Raw genomic sequence first — 15729 nt, forward strand, 5'->3', positions numbered from 1 at the left:
GGAACAGTGGGCTAAGTCATGGTAAAGGCAGAGCATTCTGCACAGTCAGGAAAACCTGACTGCTCAGGTTCAGCCTGTAAGTAGCCAGAGTGACAGTGTGGGAGAGGAAGAAAACTTTTGGAAGCTTGACAGTTTCTGTATCCCTGACAGAATACAACCCATAGACTACTGCAGTGATAAAGAATTTGAATATCTACTGTTATAGTTAAATGTGACTTGCACAGCTGTACATTTGCTGTTTTCTTTAGCAGTCATGGTTCAATGTTTATACTTTTGAGTGAGTAAATATCTCAGTGTTTTGTCATGCAACCCTGTGACATACCTGCACCAATGTGTAACGGATGCCTCTGCAAAACTATGTACTTATGGCACACATAAGTGTAAATTAAAGATATACAGATGATCACAGCATTCTGCATCTATAATTATGACCCAACATAATGCTACAAGTTTATTAATTTATTGGCATTTGTTTACCAGGAAATTCCTATTAAGCAGTACACTTTTCCACTGGTGACTAGGTAGAAAAGCTCCATTACATCATGGCTATCATTTGCATTGTTTTACCATTTACAGTTAGTATCGTTCATGAGCAGCAGTTCCAAATTTCAGACATCCTTGACATCAGTTACATCATTTACAGATTTGATTAAAAATAATAGTTGCATGCATTGCATATGAATACATTTTTAATACTTGAAGGTATATGTAATGCAATATCATTAGTATACATACATTGTAAGGTTTTTACATAAGAATATTTGTTAATATAAAGACTTGCTCAAAATGTAGAACACAGGAAGATAAGATGAAGAATTAGAACAGCCCAAAGAAAGGAAGGAGAGGAGGAAATGCAAATAGGATAAAGGAGATAAGATGAGGTGATAGAGGAGGGTATAGCTGTGATAACAGTACAGTAAGTTTTGTGCAGCAGAGAGTTATGGCACAAATTCATATAACTATATTAGTACCAGTTTAACTAGGGGTGGTGCAAGTACTGGGCCTTTTCTCTGTCAGGTGTTGCTTCAGTTGACATTTGAGTCTTTCAGATTGCAGGCTGTTCTTAAGTGATATGGGATGTTATTCCAGCTATTGGCAATGCAGTGAGTATCCTGCATTGTTGTTAGAGTTAGTTGTGGAGAATAATGATTTGCCAGTGGAGTAATGTAATGGTTGCATTACTGAGTGAAAAGATAGGAATTTTTCAGGGCTGTAGAAAACAAAATCGGCCAGCACTCGATGTGAGACAACCAAAAATGTATTAATAAAGCAGCATCCCAAATCAATACATTGTGTGACAATATTACACAAACAAATTAAAAATCACACACCGGTTTCTGCTCTAGGGCCTTCATCAGTGTGTTCAGTACAAAAAACACCATCAAAACAGATATATATATATATATATATATATATATATATATATATATATATATATATAAACCCAGCAGTTTGGTCCACCCATCCTATAAACTAATTAGGAAATTAAAGTTGCTCAATCAGACTTAGGGGAAATAAACACCCTAATCTAATAATCCAAGTTTTCTCCTTTTTGTTTAACATGTCACGCCAACCAGCTTTTATATTCTTATTCCCTGCAATTTTATCAATAATGGTAAAATTGAAAAGTGCTGTTGAGTGTTTTATAGTATGCTTATAAAGTGCATTGGACATACGTTTATTCCTAATGTCACTTAAATGCTCAGAGATCCTTATTCTAAAAGGGCGTGATGTCTGTCCTATATAAAAAGTAGAACAAGAGCATGTAACTAAATAAACCACCCAATCTATACTGCAATTTCCAAAGAATAGAATATCAAAAACCTTAGAAGTATTAATACTGCTAAATTATTTGGTCTGTAAAATATATTTGCAAAAAAGTACAATGACCACATAAAACACAACGTCTTAACATACCACCATCCAATGTTGTTTGATGCGTACACCTTTGTGGAATTTTATTCTTGTAGTGGTTAAAAAAGCCTCCTAGTGTTCTGCCTCTCCTAAATGAAAAAAGGCATCTGGATGTTAAGATCATCTGCTAGAAAAATGTCTCAAAGTTTCTGTATTAAATCCATAAAACCAGATGTATTCTGTTCATAACTTGTAATAAGCCTGATGATATTTTTGTCCTTGTATTGTCTATCTTGATACTTTAATAATTGTGATCTGTCACAGGTCTGAACAAGCTGACTAATTTGAATAATTCGAGGTCTCTGATATCCTCTAGCACAAAATCTAGTAATTAGGTCATTCTGCTGTGATAAAAAGGTGTCATTGGAAGAGCAAATCCTATGAATCCATAAAAATTGAGATTTAGGAATATTACCTATGATATGTCTAGGATGACAGCTGGAGGCATGTAGTAGGGTATTAAAATGTGGGTGTTTGCGAAATATACCACTTTCTAAAGTGTCATCTTTCTTACAACACACATTCACATCCAAAAAGGAAATCTGGTCAGTGTCATGGTGTACAGTAAATCGAATACCCCACTTATTGTCATTAAGATATTGAACAAATTCCTTAAGATATTCAACATCCGACTTCCATACCATCCAGCAATCATCTAGATACCTGCGCCAAATGTCAGTCTCATCCAAAAATAAATTATAATTGCAATCGTATATAATTTGCTGTTCCAGGTAACCCATAAAAAGATCTGCATAAATGGGTGAGGAAGACTCATCCATTGCTGTTCCTTTCACCTGAAGATAGCAATCATCCTTGAAATAAAATACATTCTTAGTAAGAACATGTTTTGTTAAACAAATAAGGAAGGTATTAAAACCAGGACTATATAATGGAATACGCTGAACCAATATTTTAGAGCCATCAGGCCAGCCCAATGTGGTATATTAGTATACAATGCTGTTACATCCAAAGTACACATAATCCAGCCTGGCACTAACAGCATATCAGAAATTATGTTCAAGAACTCTGTAGTATCATGGATTCTGGCTCTAACCCCCTTTAACAATGGCTTAAGGTATGTCATAAGAAAAATAGCAGCAACAAATCCAATAAATGGAGTAGTGAAGACCACAGCTATTGCAAAAAAGCAGTTTATTGTTCAAAACCAGCAATAAAAACATTATTTTCTTCATGTCATAAGAAAAGCAGATAATGGTTTAGTCAATGACCTGAAACAGTGGGTCTACCTGGTGGTTGATGGGAATCTTCATATATTTTGGGAAACAGGTAAAGTTGTTGTGGTAGGGGATTTTTCAGGGTTGTGCAGTAGTTTGAAGGTTGTACTTAATTGTGAGTACAATAGAGACTTACTTAGTTCAAGCCAGTTTAGTTGTTTTAGAGAAAGGCATTGATGTGATCTATATTGTTGGCTGACTGTGAATGTGGTTACTTTAGCATTGTTCTAGTTTGGCTGATAGAGAGGAGTTGAAATTGGTAAAGACAGGAGTGGCATATAATAGGGTGGGGAGCAGAAGAGAAGTGGTTTTGTTTTGTCTAGCATAGCCAGTAAGTTAGTGTTTTACACTACAGAGGCAGCCTAGCTTTTGGTTTGTCTTCATTATGGCTTGCTGAAGGTGGATATCAAATTTCAGGGGGTCATCTGTAATCACATCTGGTAGTTTGGTGTGGGATAGCAGTTCTATATTGGTCTTGTCGGATGACAGTAGATTGAAGGTAGTTTTTTGGGAGGAGAGAGAGAGAAAGAGTTGGTTGTGAACAGTAGTAGTATAGTTTTTATTTTTTATTTTTTTTTTTTGTAGTCAGGAGGAGTTGTGTGTTGTTGAACCAAGCTTCTGTGGACAAGAATAATTTCTTGGTGAGTGTTTGGAACATGGATAGTATCCTAGCAGCACACATTAGAGTGGAGTTGTTGGTGTATTGTACTATGGTGGTCCATTTGGCTGCTGTGTTGCTGTGTTTAGGTAGTTGATAAGTAACTTACACAGCAGTGGTCCTAGAATGGAGTTTTGTTGGACCTTGATGGATATAGGAAGGAAGGAGGAGAAATCATCTTGCCATTTCACTGTGTGGGATGCATTAGTGAGGTAACTAAGAAATCAATTAAGTGAGGAGGAAGAGAGCCCATATGAAGAGAGCTTTGTTGAGAGAATTTGCTAATTGACTTTGTCAAATGCCTTGAATAGATTTAGAAATAAGGCTGGAGTTAGAATCCCTGAATTTGTACTGTGATTTATTAAATCTGTACTGTGATTGGGTCTGAAACCATGTTGTGACAGACTGAAGAGGTTATGAGAAGTAATGTTGTTGTTGTTGTTTGTCTTTCGGCTTTTCCCGGTTAGTGGTCGCCACAGCGAAACTTCGGTCCGCTAATGATTGGCAGTAGATTTTCATGAACGCTGAGGTGCCAGCTCGATGTCCAACCTTCAACGAAGGCACGCCCTTACGCATGTCTTTTGAATGCCACCCAACCGCGGGGAGGACATGCAGACTCCACACAGAAGGCACTCCCCGCACTCCATCCGAGAATTGAACGGGAGAACCTCTTGCTGTGAGGCAACAATGATACTGCTGCACCACCGCGGCAGTATATAGGTTATGAGAAGTAATATATGTAGTAAATTGAGAGTGAATACATCTTTCCAAGAGTTTGGATAAGCATGAGAGAATTGCAGTTGGACTATAGTTTCTGAGCTCTGTTAATGTTGCCTTCATGGAGGGGTGTTATTTTGGATATTTTCGATAAGGTGGGGATATATTTTTCTTGGATTGAGCAGTTTATTAGAATTTAAACCAGATATGCAAGGCTATCTGCAGCGAGTTTGAAGTATTCAGATGGAAGTTGGTCAAGGGCAGTGGTTGTTGCCTAAAGGGAGCATAGGTGTTTTTTTTTTAATTTTGACATGTATAAGGCACATTGGCCATTTGTGCCCATCCTCATGGATATGTACACAGACCCAATCCATACATGAATGCATAAGTGAATATTTTGACTATGTCACAGAAAGTAGCAGTGTTTTTCAGAGGTATGATATATCATTCATATGCACCATGGAGGTGTAGTGCTGTGACAATGAGATTGTGATGGCTGTGCCCTGGCCCAACAATCAGGGAGCCTCAATCCTCACCACTAACACCAGGGAGGTCGTCTCTGAGAAGAGGAAAGGATAACTAATACACACAGTAAAGTTAAATTTCCCTTAAGTGCACACAGAGATCACAGTCAGTCTGGGGCTGGTTGCTCCTTTGCTCACCAGGTCCCCAATAAGACTCCGCACTGGCACAGCTATAGGGTCCAGGTCTCAGCCTAACTGGGCAAGCTAAAACCTCCAGTACCTTCTCTGTCCAAGCAGTGCTTCATGTCTCTGTCCAGGTAGCTGATGCATAGACACACACACACACACACACACACACACACACACACACACACACACACACACACACACACACACACACACACACACACACACACACACTTTGAAAAGCGGTTATACAACCACACAGAATTTCCTGGGAAAAGGCTGGCACAGGTTCTCCAGCTTTGCCCCTATTACCCAGACCATATGGTAGTAATTCTTGCCACCACCCAGTTAATTATCAGCTAATAAAAGGCCCTTAAAAGGGTGTCCAATTATTACTATGCAATATTATAATCCAATGGTAGTATGACTAATCAGTCTCAAGGCTTATTGGAAGGGCTTATTACAGTAAACTCTATAAATATATAATGTACTCTAAAGCATACTTTATCTCTACATAAACCAGCCACAGGTAGAAGGTTTTAAAAATATTTAATAATAAATAATTAAAACACAAGACAAAATGACTACATCACAGAGATATCTAAGAGTTCAGATATCACACAGAAACTTAAAATAATACAGTAGCACAGGTCTGATTTCAAAGGAAAATACCTCATTAATCTTTACTAGCTTTAACTATTCCTACAAGAAATCACAGTGCTAAAACTTACATGTGAGCGTAAGGCAAAGTGCTGAGTTAAATGTCCAAAGTCAAAATGCTTCAGTCTCTCACTGAACAATAGTTTTTAAACACTAACCAACAGCTCTGCTGAGGCCCTCCCAAATTACATAATTTTGACACTTAGGTTTTCCCAGTATTCATATTGCATCATCTTGACACCTGGTCTGAGTTCTCAGGCCACAAACTGCATTATTTAGCAATCTAACACCTGCTCAGAAACTTACAATACATAGAAGGCATTTCACATATACACTCTAGCAGAAACCAGAGCAATAAAGCACCTTCCACATGTAAATTCTAGTCATAAACTTTAGCTTTAAAACAATGGGCATGAATCCTTTATCCAGACTTACTGGAGCCGACTTGTAAAACATGAAAGAGTCACAACATGCTTCACTGGGCCAGTAGAGTGCAATGTTGTCACATATTTTGCAGTTCCACATTTCACAGTATTCTTTTACACTCAAGAAAACATGCCTGTATTTTACATTTATTTATACAGTTGACAGAATTATGTATCAAATTATATTCGACTAGGCTGGCAGCCTTCACCCATTTTCCTCCAGTCTTCACATCTCTTCCCTCCGGGGAACTCAAGCAAGTTTTTCAAGTGCCCCTTGAGAAACAGCACTTGAGAGTATCAGATCTATCTGGTTGTACCTCACACCATTCCCTGTCTTGAAATACCATCTGTATTGTCATTGCTACTCCCACTGTGGTGCTGCACTGACATATCATATGCTTGCAACCCCAGGCTCCAGCTTAGCAACTTGGCATTTTGCTGACGGGCTCTGTTTAACCATGTTAGAGGGTTGCGATCTGTCATCACAGTGAATTTTCTTCCATACAGATAATGCTGAAGTTTTTGTAGTGCCCACACTATGGCTAAACATTCCTTTTCTACTGCTGAATAGCATTCCTCCCTGGGTTGGAGCCTACGACTGAGATAAACCACTGGGTGCTCTTCTCCCTCTGAAGAAATCTGGCTAAGTACAGCCCCCACACCATAGTTTGAAGCATCCACCTGCACAACAAATTCTTTGCTATAGTCTGGACTGGCTAACACAGGGGGTCCTCCCAAAGTTTCCTTAAGCTTCTGAAATGCCTGCTCACATGCTGGGGTCCACACTATCTTATCTGGCCTGTTCTTCCTTGTCAGGTCTGTGAGGGGAGCAGCTATGGTACTATAATTGGGAACAAACTTTCTGTAGTACCCTGCTGTCCCTAAGAATGCCCTCACCTGCTTTTTGGTAACAGGTGCAGGCCATGCCTGAATAGCTTCCACTTTGGCAGGTTCTGGCCTTATCTTACCACTCCCCACTCTATGTCCTAGGTAGGAGACCTCTGCCATACCCATCTGACATTTGCTCAGCTTAATGGTCAACCCTGCCCTCTGTAGTCTGCCCAGCACCTCCCTGACATGCTGAAGGTGCTGTTGCCAGGAATGGCTGTAGATAGCAATATCATCCATGTAAGCAAGGGCAAACCCTCCTGCTCCTGCTAAGATATGATCTACCAGCCTCTGGAAAGTCGCTGGGACATTCTTCATCCAAAAGGGCATCTTTGTGAACTCATACAAGCCAAAAGGAGTCACACAGGCTGACTTCTCTCTAGCAGTGGGAGTCAAGGGCACCTGCCAGTAACCCTTGGTAAGATCAATGGTTGTAAGATACTTAGCCCCACTCAGCTGCTCTAGGGCCTAATCTGTCCTAGACATGGTGTAAGCATCTGCCTCTGTGTGACTATTTAATTTCCTGTAGTCCACACAGCACCTGGTGCTGCCATCCTTCTTTGGCACCAGTACCACTGGCAAGGCCCAGGGACTGTTGGACTATTGAGTCACCCCTAGTTTCAACATCTCCTGTATCTCTTTCCTCAGAGTCTGTTTGACTCTCTCAGGCACCCTATAAGGGGCCTGGCTGATAGGCCTTTGGGGTCCTGTATCCACCTGGTGCTGCACCAGGTGGGTGCTCCCTGGTTTCCCAGTGAACATGTCCCCAAATACCTGAACACTGCTTGGATTTCTCAAACCTGGGTAGGAGATAGCTGCTGGGACATTGCTACCCCTTCCACCAAGGTGTCAGCCTGAGTCTCACTGAGGAGATCAGTCCCCAGATCTCCCTCAGACTCCTCCTGCAATTCACTGCAAATGCTCAGCACAGGGGCCTCCCTATCATGGTAAGGTTTCATCATGTTAACATGGTACTAGTTGTGCCCCTCCCTTCTGCCTATCAGTTCCACCATGTAGTTAACATCACTTACCTTTCTTACCACCTTGTAGGGTCCCTCCCAAGCTGCTTGCAACTTGTTGTGTCTGACGGGAATGAGAACCATCACCTGCTGCCCTACAACATACTCTCTAGCTCGAGCATTCCTGTCATACCACACCTTTTTCTGTTGTTGGGCTTCTGCCAGATTCTCCTGGGTCAGGCCCATGAGTTCCCTGAGCCTTGTCCTGAGGTTCAGGACATATGCCACAACAGACTCCTTGTGAGACTTACACTCACCTTCCCACTCATCTCGAATTAAATCTAGAGGTCCCCTCACCCTATGCCCATACAGCATCTCAAAGGGTGAAAAACCTGTGGATTCCTGGGGAACCTCTCTGTAAGCAAACAACAGATGGGGCAAATATTTGTCCCACTCCCTTATAAAATGATCTGTAAATGCCCGTAGCATGGGCTTGATTGTAGAGTTTAACCTCTCAACAAGACCATTAGTCTGGAGATGGTAGGGGGTGGTCTTCATGTGCTTGCCTTCACCCCATAGGACTTTCACAGACAAGCCAGCAGGTCAGACATAAAATTGGCACCTCTGTAGACAGTATTTCCTTTGGGAAACCTACCCTACTGAAAATCTCTAGCAAAGCATTTGCCACCTTCTCGGCCTCAACGGAGGACAAAGCCACTGCCTCAGGGTATTGTGTAGCATAATCTACAATCACTAGGCTATACTTTTCCCCTGTGGAACTTGGGATACTCAGAGGACCCACAATATCCACAGCTACCCTCTGAAATGGCTCCTCAATCACAGGCAAAGGCATCAAAGGAGCTCTCACCTTGTCTCCTGCCTTGCCTACCTTTTGGCACTGCTCACAGGTCCTGCAGTACCCTGTCACATCTGGAAATTCCAGGCCAATAGAAGTTTTGCATAATACACCTCTTTGTACATTTTATGCCCATATGACCTGCAAAGGGAATATCATGGGCTATGGCTAGAAGCGCCAGATGGTAAGCTCTAAACACTACCAACTGCTGTACTCTCTAGCCCTCCCTCAGGGGTCCACTCTCTGTACAGTAACCCTTTGTTCCAGTATACAGATTCCCCCTTCCCTTGTGAATCAGGTGCCTCCCTAGCTACCTGCCTCAGGCCTTGCAATGTAGGATCTGAGAGCTGAGCCTGACTCAAGTCTCTCCTTGTAACCCTTCCCAGCTCCCCTTCCACAGGAAATCTGGCATCCTCTGACAGTGGTACCACACTGTCAGCCTGGGTACTACTACTCACCTCTACCTTTGCAGTCACTCTGTCCAAGGGACCATCAGTACCCACAAGCAGCTGTGGCTCACCTTCAGTCTCACAGCTACAGCGTAGCTCACTCCCTGAAGTAACCACCTCAGCAGTCCTGGCTGCAAGTATGCAGTCTGTCTGGGTCTCCCCCAGGCTACCAGACTCACATGCTTGTCTCCTAGCCTCACTGCGTGTAACTGCATAAGTACATAGTACTGCCTCATCCAAATCCTTCCCTCTCAGGACATGTACATGATGGTAGTTCCATACCCCGGTTGTCTCAAGACAATCCACTATTGGCATTTTGTCTTTCCCACTTACTTACTTTTTCACCTTTTGTTCCCCACCTTGCCTCTGTAGAAATATGTATGCCATATGGCCCCATTGGTTGCATTCAAAACATTTAACCCTAGCTCCTGGATGTGTACCTGGACTAGTGGCTTCCCCTGCTACTGGCGGATTCTGTTGGGGCAGTCTGTGCTGCCCACCATGGGTTCCTTTAGACCCATAAGCAGTACTGGGGGTCCCTTTCCTGTGCAGGGCTGCCCTGCTTGCTAGGTATTGGTCTCCCTTCTTCCCCAACTCCTCTGAAGTAGCACAATGTTTATCAGCTAACCAGATCCTCATGTCCTCAGGCAAAGTGCTAAGGACCTGTTCCCTTACCAAAAGGTCTGCCAGCCCTTCAAAAGTGGTGAGCTGACATCCACTCACCCAGCTATGAAAATAAGTGCTCAGTTCAACAACATATTCACATACATTTTCATTTGCCTTGCATCTATGCTCACAAAACTTTTCCCTATACATTTCAGGTGTTAGCTTAAAACATTCTAATAAATGTCTTTTTACAGCAGTATAATCAAAACAGTCAGTGTCATGCATTTTTGCTAAAGAAATTACAGCTTTACCATGGAGTAAGGGGGTCAGGAACCGTACCTAGAGCCCTTCGTCAACTTCATACTGTTTACATACCCGCTCAAACATATGAATGAAGCTATCAAAATTATCCCCCTCTTTAAACTGTTGAAGAAATTTACTGACCTTTTGTGCTTCTGAGGTCTGGTTACTCCCCTCCCCATTACATCCATGACTCTGGTGAAGAGTCAGCATTTCCCTCTCATGCTTTCTCTGCTGTTCCTGTTGTTCAGCTCCTAGGCTCCTTATTCTCTCAGCTGCTTAAGTCCACTGCCGAAAGGTTGAGCTGTCCATTCTCCGAGGATATTGTATCGCCACTGTCAGTCTGATTGTCCTCCAGGCTGCTGTTTTCTGATGCAACTGTAACCAAGGCTGCAGTCAGGACTGCAGTCAGGTTTCCATGTACCAGCCTCCTAGCCTGTCACATCTCCACCAGCTGGCTCCTTGTCAGCTTTGCATACTCCTCTACTGACATGTTGCCTGCTCACCCTGACTAACACTAAGCTAACAAAAGAAATAAAACAATTGTGATCTGAACTCTGAGTATATACTGCATGGCTGTTTTAGAGTAAAAAACACTTTTAGAGATCACTGTACATAAGCTACAGGAATTCGCTCTACCCACACCACTACAAGCCAATTAGTGTGTAAAGTAGATCCCACCACTGCAAACCACATGTGACGGCCTGCTCAGAAACTTACAACAATACAAGGCATTTCACATATACACTATAGCAGAAACCAGAGCAATAAAGCACCTTCCACATGTAAATTCTGGTCATAAACTTTAGCCTTAAAACAATGGGCATGAAACCTTTATCCAGACTCACTGGAGCTGACTTGTAAAGCATGAAAGGGTCACAACATGCTTCACTGGGCTAGTAGAGTGCAATGTTGTCACATATTTTGCAGTTCCACATTTCACAGTATTCTTTTACACTGAAGAAAACATGCCTGTATTTTACATTTATTTATACAGTTGATAGAATTATGTATCAAATTCTATTTGACTAGGCTGGCAGCCTTCGCCCATCTTCCTCCAGTCTTCAAAGAGATCTTATAACTCAGACAAAATTGTTATTCTGTTACACAGCACAGCACATTTTCTAGACAAAACTGTGCCTACAAATTTATGACTTACAGGTGGTCATAGTGTGTGCAATAATGTCTATATACAACCAGTGTAACTACTTGTCTATACTTATTCAAAGGTAAACTAACATATGTTGTTTTTTGTCTTCTGGAATGAATACAAAACATTCACACTTACACAAACAAGTTTGAAAAGGACATTACACAAAACAATGCGCATGTGTTTGTCATTCAGAGATGGTCACACTGCACAAGTGTATGCTGACTTCAGGAAGCAGAGCATGCATGTTGTAACACATGCTATGCTGGTGTCAGAAATGCATTCTTTGGTTGGACATGCTGTCATTTTGGCTGTAGTATTACATGCTTCATTTGTTGCATATGGCAGCTATCAGCAAGAGATGTATCTGCTATACATTATTGTTTGTATGTTGTGATTAATTATGCTCTTATAATACACATTTTGATGCAGTGCACTACTTTCCGTGTGCATGCATTGTACTGTATATACTGTCATCCGTACTGTCACCCAACATCAATACTAATGGTTGTATGACATGCACTAATGTGTAATGGACGCCTCTGCAAAACTGTGTACTTATGGTGCACATAAGTTAAATTAAAGATATACAGATGATCACAGCATTCTACACTTGTGATTATGACCGAACATAATGCTAGAAGTTTATTTATTTATTGGCATTTGTTTACTGGGCAATGGGGACTGTCACTGTGTGCATTACCCACCGTCATGCCAGCAATACATAAAGAGGTGAGTGCTGCAGTATAACTCATTTTCCATGTGCAACTAATTTTGTCACATAAACACAAATCATCTGTATGTACAGTTAACATCATATTGCACTCACAAAGTCCAGAAGGTTTAGGATTTTTGCTTGGAAATGTTTGCATAGGTATTTTTATACCCCAGGCAGACTTCAAAGTATTTTTTGATAGGTAGACAACAGCTGTTGGATGTATGATGAGGAAGAAACATGGAATAGGAACATGTTTTTGAGAGGTGTATTGAGCTGGCAGATTTAAAAAATTCCTATCGAATATTCTGTCAGAAATATTGGAGAACCAAATGGCTGTAGCTAAGGAAATAATTATTTTGAGCTGGGACACAGGATCTAAATTGCCTGAATTTAGTAAGGCCTTATTAAGTTTAATTCTAATGGCTATCAAAAAGCAATTAGTAGAAAATGGAAATCAAGATCTAAACCAGCAGTATTTGAACTATTGAATATTTTAAAAGAGGTACAAGAACTGGAAATTGGATCTTTAGAAAGTGATAACTTAATAAAGGTGTTTAAAAAAATTATGTTACACATATTGTCACAATGTATACACACACACACACACACACACACACATATATATATATATATATATATATATATATATATCACTTCGCCCAGTGGGGTGAATATTGGCTGTAGGTCAGGGGTGCCCAACAGGTGGCTCTACGGCCACAGTATGGCCCACCAGTAAATTTTATCTGGCCCTTGGTATGTCCTAGAACATACTGTTTTGAATGGACAGATATATAATGGACATGGTAATGTGACCCGCCCCCAAAACCTTGTGAGGTATGGTGAGTGGCCCCTGAACTGTGGTCCTTGAGTCAAAAATGTTGGACACCTGTGCTCTAGATGATGGTCACTGCTGATGTGACATCCTGACCCCATCTGCAAAAATAGGAAAAAGGGGATTATGGATGGCTGGATCTGTTGTTTAAATATCATTCACATACTGGCAGCGAACAGTGCCATGGAATAACACAAATGGACATGGCTGTGCTGCTGCTGCTGTTATATGTTCTGTACATGTACTGCATTGTCCACTGGTCATCTCTCATGATACATATAACAGTTTTGTTTTCTGATGTAGATGTGTGTGTTCCCCAAGAAGCTGTGTCAACATCTATTTAGATAGTGTGTGACAGGCAGAATACTCTATGGATGAAACTGTAAAGTATTCACTTAACAACCTGGACCAATTGCACTGCATGCATTCACTAACACAGCTTGTTTTCAGTGCATGATATCTACATGTAGACCATCATAACTTAAATACCAACAGACAACCATAACTAGATTTCCTGACGGTTTGTAAGATATGACTAACAGCTTAACACAGATGCATGTGAATAGGGGCATTGTGTCATATCTGTCATTGATAAAGCACATAGTACAGGCTAATTTGTTGTCAGTAAGATCAATCAGGTATCAACATGTTGCTTTGCAAAAAGCATGTATTATTGTATGTATGTTGGCTGACATGACTGAATATGAGAGAGACATAGGGTCATGTCCATCTTTGCCATAGCATACTCTGCAGAGGGCATGCTGTTCATCATGAGATGCAAGTCCTTTTTCAGGGAAGTCCAAGGAAATCCAAAAATAAAGTTTGGTTATAGTGTTAACTACTCAGTATAATTTTTATATAGTATGCTATATACAGAAGGATAACAGTCAGTGAATATGTGCATTGTATTGCAGATATATTGCAACATAATGTAGTAAGCTAACAGTTAGTTTAAGTGTGTGCATACATTTGGGGGGATCGCAGTGCTTCTGTGCAGTACAGCATATATATTTTTTTTTTTGGCATAGGGAGGCCTAGAGTTCCTTTCTTATATCTAAAGGAGGCTCAATTACTTTTTTATGGCTTGAGGGAGACTCACTGTGCTAAAGGGAAACATAACCAGAAAGCAATATTTCTTCAAAATGTTGTATACCCATTGTACTATCAATAATGAGCACAAAACTGCACTGTGAGCATGCGTGTGTTAAATAGAGATTAAGGATTTATATGTCTTAGACTAAGGGAATGTCTCTTTGCCCTTATGTAGAACAGACCAGTAGGAGAGTAGTGTCAAAATGTAACATCTGAAGTTACACTTCTGGTTAGCATAGCCAGAAATGCATGTAATCAGTAGTGACTTTCCAGTAGATATCATTATGCTGCTTATTTGCTGTTCCAATACATAGTGCTATGGGAGGTGTGAACACAGAATGTGCCACACGTTTCCCATCTTTGTCTCCTAATGTGTCTTTGTGTATTAGAGCACCTGCATACAATGTGTATTGACAGTCTTTTCTACTACACTGGTGAGGAGTTGTAGTGTAGGTACCATGTGGTGTCTCTAGAGAAAGAATGTCTATAAATTTACCTCTCCAATATCCAAAGTATCCAGCAAGCTACACGGAGTAATAGATGGCAAGAATGGAGAGATTGAAAGTGGGAATTAGCAGAATAGTCACAGATCAGAATGCTGATAATTGATATTCCAAATCTAACACAATCTTCTTCTTCTTTCGGCTGCTTCCGTTAGAGGTTGCCACAACAGATCATCTGTTTCCATTTCTTCCTGTCCTCTGCATCTTGCTCTGTCATACCAACCACCTGCATGTCCTCTCTCACCACATCCATAAACCTTATCTTAGGCCTTCCTCTTTTCCTGTTACCTGGCAGCTTCATCCTTAACATCTTTTTCCCAATATACTCTGCACCCCTCCTCAGCACATGTCCAAACCAACGTAATCTTGCCTCTCTGGCTTTGTCTCCAAACCTTCCAACCTGGGCTGACCCGCTAATATACTTATTCCTAATCCTGTCCACCCTCATCACACCCAGTGCAAATCTTAACATCTTTAACTCTGCCACGTCCAACTCTGACTCCTGCCTTTTTGTCAATGCCACTGTCTCCAACCCATACAACATAGCTGGTCTCACTACCCTCTTGTAGACCTTATTAGGAATAAGTATATTAGCGGGTCAGCCCAACCTTCCAACCTGGGCTGACCCACTAATATACTTATTCCTAATCCTGTCCACCCTTGTCACACCCAGTGCAAATCTTAACATCTTTAACTCTGCCACGTCCAACTCTGACACCTGCCTTTTTGTCAGTGCCACTGTCTCCAACCCATACAACATAGCTGGTCTCACTACCCTCTTGTAGACCTTCCCTTTCACTCTTACTGGTACTTGACTGTCACAAATCTCTCCTGACACTCTTCTCCACCCACTCCATCCTGCCTGTACTCTCTTCTTCACCTCTCTTCCACACTCACCATTACTCTGAACTGTTGATCCCAAGTATTTAAATTCATCCAACTTCACCACCTCTACTCCCTGCATCCTCACCATTCCTCTATCCTTCCTCTCATTCACACACATATATTCTGTCTTAGTCCTGCTGATCTTCATTCCTCTTCGCTCTAGAGCATATCTCCACCTCTCCAGGGTCTCCTCCACCTGTTCCCTACTCTCACTACAGATCATAATGTCATC

The sequence above is a fragment of the Protopterus annectens genome, chromosome 1.part1 (assembly GCF_019279795.1).
Source record: "Protopterus annectens isolate FY-2018-M chromosome 1.part1, PAN1.0, whole genome shotgun sequence".
Taxonomy (NCBI): domain Eukaryota; kingdom Metazoa; phylum Chordata; order Ceratodontiformes; family Protopteridae; genus Protopterus; species Protopterus annectens.